The sequence below is a fragment of the Hordeum vulgare genome, chromosome 7H, assembly GCF_904849725.1.
Source record: "Hordeum vulgare subsp. vulgare chromosome 7H, MorexV3_pseudomolecules_assembly, whole genome shotgun sequence".
Classification (NCBI taxonomy): domain Eukaryota; kingdom Viridiplantae; phylum Streptophyta; class Magnoliopsida; order Poales; family Poaceae; genus Hordeum; species Hordeum vulgare.
Genome location: NC_058524.1, coordinates 418123621 through 418131270, shown reverse-complemented (window position 1 = coordinate 418131270; position 7650 = coordinate 418123621). Strand labels below are relative to the sequence as shown.

General features: G+C 44.2%; 1 pseudogene; it reads right to left on the bottom strand.

Annotated features, from left to right (window-relative positions):
• Window positions 1-6165: 6165 nt before the first annotated feature.
• On the bottom strand, window positions 6166-7379 carry LOC123411726 (annotated as a pseudogene).
• Window positions 7380-7650: the final 271 nt, after the last annotated feature.

Below are 7650 nucleotides of genomic sequence, written 5' to 3'. Positions count from 1 at the left end.
ATAGAATTAAAGTTAAAAAGAATGGCCCTTCGCACAGATAAACAATGATTGGTAGAGGTGCCATAGCTCATGGTATAAAACATAGAGGAATATAATTTTGCATGACGTGTTTTTCATGTCAACGTCACGGCAAAGGATTTCGAGATCTTCCATGCTAAAAAAGTTAATAGCGGTTCCCAAGCAGAATGAAGTTTTTACCCCCTCCATCAATCAAACACATTCCATGGTATTAGTGACCGTTCCGTCGCTTCATGAGCGGTACGAGCACACAAAACATATGATTATTTGAAGGTTTTAAAGTTGACACATGCAAATTTACTTGAAACGACAGTTTGATAACACATATAGGTAGATACGATGTACTCTGTGAAATGACTTTGGCTTAAGGGATTTGGATGCACAAGCAGTATTCCAGCTTAGTACATATGAAAGCTAGCACATAGAGTGAGAAGTGACCAACTAGATAGCGACAACGGTCATAGTTATGCACTGAGAATAATCAACGTTTAAACACGACCATGAGTAGGATATACACACTTTGAACATAAATATCATAGATGCTTTATTGGATTTGAATCTATTACATGCCTCTAACACGTGCCAAGTCAAACTACTTGAATACTTTAGAGGAGGATACCATCCTAACATACTACATCATAATGATTTTAATGGATGGTGATATCAAGATAAAATATTACCCACTCCTAGCTACTTAAGCATGGCATGAGAAACTACGATCTCTTTTTTTCATGACAAATATGTTCACTCATGATACGTTGAGTCAAGACTTATGAGCTAAATATATATACAAAAAAACAAGACTTCATACCTGCTTTTCTTCTATCAGGAGGACTTCATCAAACTTTCATCATAATTGCCTTTCAATTGCATGATCAAATGATGTGATAATAATAATAGTGTAGGACTATTGTGGATTAAGGTGGAATCTGCTATTTTTTTTTAAAAGGAGAAGACGAGGTAAAATTGGCTCTTCATTGGATTGATAACACAGGAAATATGAGCAAGTTGACAACTCATGCAGATCCTCTCCTCATGCCAACTCAAAGAGAGAAAAGAAATTCATGGAAACACACTAAAATATTATTGGAGTTTTTATTTTTTAAAGAAAAAGAAAGAATAGAAAAAATAGGAAACAAGAAAAACTATTACACGGGAAAGCTCCCAACAAACAAAGAAGAATATGAAATGTTTTTTGGTTTTCTTTTTAATACTACAAACTAGATAAGGAGGAAACCAATCCAAAAAGAAGTAATAAATAGTTTTTGATTTTTGAAAGGTTTTCAAACACACAAAAGTATGCAAAAAATAAAACTAAACATGGATATATAATGAAAGAGGATGAACGCTGATAACTGGAACGAATGTATGATACGTGAATGTAATTTCGATGAGAAATCCGTACTCCCCTAAGCTTATGATTTTGACCTAACTTGGTCTATGGCCACGGTTGGCGTGGATAGAACTCATGGAGGTAGTTTGGGTTATATCCGCCAGCGCCTTGTGGGCTACCTCATTACGGCGTCAGTCCCTCTGCCATCTTGTACGCCTAGGCATCCTCCTCAAGTATAAATATCTTTGTTTTTCCTGAAAGCTCAAGAAGGCCGGAGCAGGAAAAACAATATGGATAACACGATCTTGTTAATGATTAGACTGTATAGGAATGGTGAAGTCTCTCTTTCTAGAAACAGACAACCCTCCATGGACTCATAATCAAGGTAGCTAGGTGGTAACAGGGAATCATTTTCTCTAATGGATACATCAAGAGAAGTATCTAAATAAGTAGCATAAACACCATCAATAATATCACCAACTAGAGAGTTGTTACGTAAGCGACGTGCAATGATGGCTCGCATGTTAAATTTTTTATCACTTAATACCACGCTTTTAAGAATGATTAAACCAGATGCACACAAGGTACTGAGGTCATGTTTGCAATTTACGCATCTTCCTATGAATAGAGCAAAATAGTGGATTGCAGGAAAATGAATGCTACGAATCCTAGCTTGCGTTATGCCTCTAGTTTCACCTCATGAGAAATTCATTCAATCAGATTTATGAGGTTCAAGGCAAGTTCCCCAAATACAAGCCACACTAAATTCTTGAACTTTCATGCGAAAAGCTTTATCCTATAAGTCAAATATAACATCATGAGAGGAGCGATGAGATACATACCTAAACCTCCACACAAAGGAATTAGTGAGATCATGGTATTCCGGACACTTATCTGATAAGAAGTTCGTAAGCTCTATATTGTCTATGTACATATCAAGTTCTTCCTTGACGCCGGCTCTGAGCATGAAGGCATCATACGACCATTCACACAGTTTCACAAGGGCATCGTTCGAGATCTGGCTCACGAATTATGGCCCTTGGGGATATCTTGCTCGAAGAACACTCGTGGAATACTCTCCTAAACATTCTACCTTTCTCTGAAAGGTTTGTGAATTTTTAGCCCCTCAAAATAAAAGTGAACAAAACTTAACTAAATTGATAGCAACTACTCCCACAAGTGTCTAGAGGCTATATAATGCATGAAAACGACTTTGAACCATACAAATTCAACATGCAAGCTCATATACATGGTCACCAACATTAGCAAATTTTGCACATAAAGCAATGGAACAAAAACTATTTGGACCATTAGTGGAGTTACATACCAAGGAGCAATTCCTCAAAACAGTTTTAGAAACGGACTCTGAGCAAAGATATCGAAAATCAATCGAAAATGAGCAAGAAAATGGGTTAGGAGGCAAAGGCGGTTTTTTTTTTCTCGAGGTAGGAGAATGCAATGGGCTGGTGCACTAAGTGAGGTGGCCCGTGTGGGACCCACGAGTTCATTAGGCCCGTCCTGTGAGCTCGTGGCTCACAGGCACACCACCTAGTGTGTGTTAAGTGCCAGAAATTCTTAAATATTCGAGAAACAATCATACTAAATATTCAGGTCATTCTGAGGACTTCAATTTTGGGACATTTTTATTACACAGAAAATTCCGAAAACGAACTAAATATGGTTATTAACTTTATTAAAGTAATAAAAATAGAAAATTTCCTACAATGACAGAAGGTTATGCTTACTGAACTCATTTACCTTATGTCTACCGAAAGAAATTCATTAACACGGTTGATTAAGTCTTATTAACGCACCCCTTCCGATTAACATAAAACTAAAGAATTTTCTTATAGCATTAAGTTACCTCAACCAGAATATGCATTGTTCGATTAGTAATAATTTGATATTTCCTTTAGAAAACGTAAGAGGGGATTCAAAACTTCCTACATCAACTGTCATGATTTTTTCAATGAAGTTGATACTATTCATTTGATTTTATTTTTTTGAAAAGTGTATCATATGCTTTTTGCCATTGGCATGAAAAGTAACCTTGCTTTTGTTGTAATTAATAACAACCCCTACACTGTTTAGAAAAGGTCTATCAAGGATAATCAATATATTGTGCATGGTAATATGTTCGTGCCGTTGATCTCTCTAGATGACTCCTAATATGGACATTGTGTCTTGGTCCTCCTATAAGAATGGTAATTTCTGCTTGGAAGAGGATGTTGCCGAGCCTCATGACCAAGGGATTTGGATACCTCATTTTCTTTTCTTTGAAAATCTAAACTTTTCTCTAGCGACTACTTTAAGATGGTGTTCTAACTAGATTTAACACGAGTAAAAGGAATTGGCATTGTTCTTCCTTATGTTCCTTTTGTGATGAAATAGAAACAGCTTAACACTTATTTTTCAACTTGGGGAGTCCTAGGGTACGTTTTGGAACTTCTTGTGCCTGGTTTCATGCCTTTTCCCCCGTTTTGGTGATATGTTCCATGTGGTGGCTTAGCTGCTTTCCGATGTATTTTTTGATTTACTATGAACAAAGTTAATTTTGCTAAGCATGAGCTGAGATCTCCCCTGAAGGTTGTACTCCCTCCGTTCCTAAATATAAGTCTTTTAAGAGATTTCAGCAGTGGTCTACATACAAAGCAAAATGAGTTAATCTGTATTCTAAAGTATGTCTATATACATCCATATGTAGTCTACTAGTGGAATCTCTAAAAAGACTTGTATTTAGGAACGGAGGGAGTATGTGTTATGTGCTCTTTCCTTTTATCATGGGCAGGTCTACAAAATGAAAGATGACAAGATAATTCTGAAGAATGGTGCAACTAAACAAATGAACAAAGCGTTGACGCTGATGCATGATGAAATGGGAAGATCCTGTGGTATGTAATGAGCTTTATAGAAATGGTTAGTTCGGTTGAGCAGACAGAGCCGGTGCAATGAACTGCGGGTGAAAATCAGTAGTACAAGTAGATCATAAGATTGCAAAGACACACCAACCGTATAAGAACGTAATGCTAGATAGAACAGTCATACTCTACATTTTGTCCAGCGCGATCTTAACTACGTACATACGTACAGATATGTTGATTTCATCACGGACAGCACACTAATTATTGTTTATTTTACTACTAAACCATGATGAGGATATCGAGAACTGAAGAGGATGCATGCATGCGACAGCGAGGTAACGACTAACGAGAGGTGCAGTCGAAAAGATAGCACGCAACACTCATCAGCTTGCTGATGAAGCTCACACTGCGCAGAGGAAGACGGCGTGGTAGAGGACGAGCGTGACGCGGTGCTCGTTGCTCATGCAGAAGCCCACGCTGACGGCGGCCACCCCTCGGACGGCGTAGTAGAGGGCGTAGGCGTTGAAGCCACCGAGAGCGTGCACGAAGAGAGCGAGGAGCCGGGCCATCCCGCGGCCGAATGTCGTCACGAGCACCTAGGCTGCCCCCGCGGTGGCCGCTTCCGCCGCCCCGGTGAGGAGCATGACCAGCACCTCGAAACGCATGCCCAACTCCTGCTCCGGCGTGGCGCCGCAGTTCGCCGTCCTCAGCGCGGCATCAGTCTATACGTACAGGGACCAGCCAGTCCATGAGTGCCCGAGATTATCCCACCCGGCCGAGAGAAGAAATGAAAATAAGGCGATTTTGATCGATCGCACGTAATTCGTACTACGTACGTACCTGCGGCTGGAGATCTGCCGGGTTGAGGGCGACGGCGTAGAGCGCGAAGGCGGCCGTGGCCAGGCCGAGGACGACATGCGCCGCCGCCACCGCGCGCACGCCCATCCCTTGCTGCAGCTGCCACGCGCCTCCTCCAGCACCAGCAGCAGGAGGAAACATTCCCGACACAAGGAGCTAGCTAGCGCGGCTGCACCACTACCTCTGCTCTCAAGGACTGAAGCTAGATGTCAAGCAATGGTATAAATACACACACGCTCGATGGGGGACGCAACTACCAGTGCCAGCTGCACTGCAGATGGATCTATCGAGATTACTTACTTTGGTGAACAAGGCGTAGGCACCACCTTATTTCGGCAACCTAGCTTTTACTAATGCATCATGCATGTGTCGTGATTCAGACCCATCTCATATCCTCACCACGCATGCGTGTATGCGCTGCATTTTTTGGCCGACGATAAGGTTGCAGAAGCTACTATATAAGAACGATTTTCTCGAATATTACTATATAAGAACGATGATAGCTTGAGAAACATTTGAGATTAATGGTTGCAACAGCTAGTGGCCGGCGCATGCATGGAGTTCCTGGAAAGAAGACGACGCATGCCACATCGATGTGCACGTCATTCCTTACCGTGTGTCTTGAGGTACCCCACTATATAGGATCTCTCTATCGATCGAATCCGAAATTAGGTTGCAGCGAGGAGACACTCTGGAGGTCGGTCAGTTGCACGTCCCACTCAATGTGCTTGATTCGGACGAAAAGGCGTAACGCTGGTTACGTAGGGACACACAATACACGCGGTACAGTACTAAGAACTAGACAAACTAAGGTCTTGATTGATCGGCTTCATTGATCGCAACTCTTTTTACTGGATTTTTTTAGGGAATTTTTAGTGGTTAGATGGTGCATAACATTGTTAAACTAACCGTCATAACATTAGATGGTGCATAACATTGTTAAACTAACCTTAGGCGCCACCACAATAGCCATCAAAAGAAAAAAAAATGATAATTCACTTCCATCGAGTTCGAGATGACTTCACTTCTGATATGCAGTTTAGCGGATCTTTAAAATGGCTTGCCAAAGGCGAAACCATAACGGCCCAACTCTTAAATACAACACTTCAGCAATGACAAATTTGTCCCCTTAAAAAAAGTAATGATAAACTTGGGTTATTTTTAGGGGAATAAAATTGGGTATCTATCTTTTCTAAATGTAAAGCATGTAAATCCTATTTCTCTGGTAGGACTCCAACCACGCACGACTTGAAGAAACCGGCAAAGCCGCGTCGGCAGTTATGGAACCAAGGCTTCTGGAGCGCCTCTGCTGCAGTAAGCCGCTTCTCCGGGTTGCTCTCCAACAGCCCGCTGAGCACCTCGAAGCCGGCTGCCGACAACTTGCGACTGGGAAACTTGTGTCGAAGGCGGCTGATGCCTCTGCCACCAGGCAGCTTCGATTTTTGGCCTGACGCTACCCCTGAGTATCCAGACCAGTCCTTGATCCCCTATGTGCCGACGATGCCAAACACTTTAGCCATGATCTCTATGTCCGACTCACCATCGAATGTGGAGACACCGGTGTCCGAGAGGAGGTCGGCCATTATGCATCCAAGCCCCCACGTGTCCACGCGATCGTCGTACTCGCAAGAGTGCAGGAGGAGCTCCGGTGCGCTGTACGGTGTCAGGATAGTCACCTCCGGCTGTCTTTTGCTCCGCCCTTTCATGGACATCCCGAAACCGCCGATCTTGTAGACTATGCGGTCCTCCTTGAGCTCGCCGCTAACATCGGCTTCGACGGGCCCCTTCTTGGGCTTCTGCTTCCTGTCCTCGGTGCCGTCGTCGAGGAGCACGTTCTCCGGCTTGATGTTGAGGTGCAGGATGCCCACGGTGTGCATGGCCATCACCCCCTCCACGAGCTGCTTCATGATCCGGCGCACCTCGTCCTCGGAGAAGGGCCTACGACGACGGACCCGGCGCTGCATGTAGCCACGTAGGTTGAGGCGCCCGACGTAGTCCATCACGATGAAAGAATCGCTAGCCTCGCGTTGGCATGCGGCAACGCAGGTTGCGTGGCGCTGCACGATCGAGGGGATGCCGCGGCACGCGCCCAGGCACATGGCCTCCCGCATGACCTCCGGCAAGCCGGAAATAATGAAGCCGTCGTCGCCGCTTCCGCTGAGCCGCTTGACGGCGACGATCAGGTTGTCCTCGGTGTCCCACGCCTTGAACACTTCACCGTTGATGCCCTCACCCAGCTTCTCCAGCCTCTCGTACCGCGCCATGGTGAGAGGCCAGGCTGCCTCTTTCTTTCCAGCGGAAGCCGCCATGGCGTCCGGGCCAGTGCACGCAGGTTCGATCGCCAGGGAGGCAACTAACGAGTCAAGGCAGGGAGGTGGATCAATAACGAGTTGACGTATATATAACATATGCCATGGGCTGCGGGCGACATCTGAACTCGGAGTGGAAACCGATCTTCTCACGAATCCTCTGCTGGCCTCCTCATTCGCGCTCTCTCTCCTAAGCCTTCTGTCTTCTGTTCCGGTGTTGCAGTCTGCAGAGGCGATGGCATCGAGCAGCTCCGCCAACTTCTCCGTGCGC